The following is a 1619-nucleotide window of genomic DNA, read 5'->3' on the forward strand; positions in this document are numbered from 1 at the left end:
AATCGTTTGGTTATTGAGAAATTAAGTAACAAACCAAGAATTTCACCTAAACAATAACAATTCCAACTGTTTAAATTCTCTTAAGCAGAAATGTATGGGTGTTTTCTGTGATTTCAAAATGTAGTAATCCAAGTTTTCATTGCAGAGTGGACACAATGGTTCGTTTGCTTAAGGTTTCTTGAATAGTCGGAAGATTTACTGAAAATTTGGTAACCTGACGGTTCGGTTATGTTGGTGGGAAGATCTCCTGGAAGATCTACACCTATAAGACATATACCCCAGTAACGTTGTACTAACAGAATTTAAGGGTGCGCCGAAAATTCCAAAACGATTTTCGTAAACCGACATACGTGCATGTATAAAAGTACTTACCTACAACCTAATTCATTATACAGTTCATGTACACGATAGTATTTTTAACGACTTCATTAATACAGAAATTGTTCAAAACTCATTCATTAAAATTCATATTTAGTTGTCGCTCTTACTACACTATTGTGGACGTAACGAACACGTTTCGCATTTAGCCGTATCGGTACATTAACCCTGAATCAATTCCATTCTTGCGCTCTCTCAGGAAAATTGTTTCAAATAAACTTTTTTTGACTATTAAAATTGACGATCCGATAAAGATATAAATGGCGCTTTCATTGACGGTCGTTCGTAATAACTAACCTATTTTAGTAAAGTGCTTCGCGGACAAAGTGGATATATCTTTTCAGATGTAGTGAAAATGTGACCTCAAATAAAGCGAGGAGAATAATGGATGTTTCCCAAGAAGAACGAACAGTTCAATTTTCTAACTCAATCGCCACATTTATTGAGATAATATAGGTCCTAACTGCGTATGTCGAACGCCGCAGGCAGTGCGACACCCGCTGACATATTACGATGGAATCCATGTAATTTGGCAGACTAATGAGACAGATTCATAGGCTTTCAATGATATGAAGTCACCGCTCCTGGGAGGTGAGCTTAAGGTGGGATGGGGGGTTGAGGTGCCATTTTTTGATTTTTAATGAACATGAAAAAATATGGAAATGAAAACTAATTAAATATTCTATAAAATTGTTTCTATACACATTTGTCGAGATTATTCGTGATTGAGTATTGATAATTCTACCCTCAAAACAAATGCTGCTTTAAAACAATTGTCACTTTAAATATATATATAAAAAAATCTCTACTTTGGTTAATTCCAACCTTTGACTTTTGACTTAAAATTTAATAGGGACCAAGAAGAAGGTATATACCATTTCTTAGAAGTTCGCTTGGAAATTTTCCATCTTCTTTAGGCAAACCAATTGGAAATAGTTTCCAGTTGCAACGGACCCTACACTAAAGCCCCAATATTGGGTGCCATTTTGCAACGGAACCTTCCTTGATGCAAATAATTTTTTGACACTTCCCCTTTGTTTCGGTAAAACTGGAAATTCCAACAATAAATAAAACTGTATTACTGGAATTTACTTAATTGCCCTTCCTTACGTTAGAGATCTCCTTCTCTTTTATCTGAATATTGCTACAAATGGGTTTTTTGTAACACTAAAATGCCAAATTGCTGTATATATTATATTGGGAAAAATCAGATAATATTATTGAATATTTTTTTAAAAATT

The sequence above is a fragment of the Photinus pyralis genome, unplaced genomic scaffold (genome assembly GCF_008802855.1).
Source record: "Photinus pyralis isolate 1611_PpyrPB1 unplaced genomic scaffold, Ppyr1.3 Ppyr1.4_LG5, whole genome shotgun sequence".
NCBI classification, from domain to species: Eukaryota; Metazoa; Arthropoda; class Insecta; order Coleoptera; family Lampyridae; genus Photinus; species Photinus pyralis.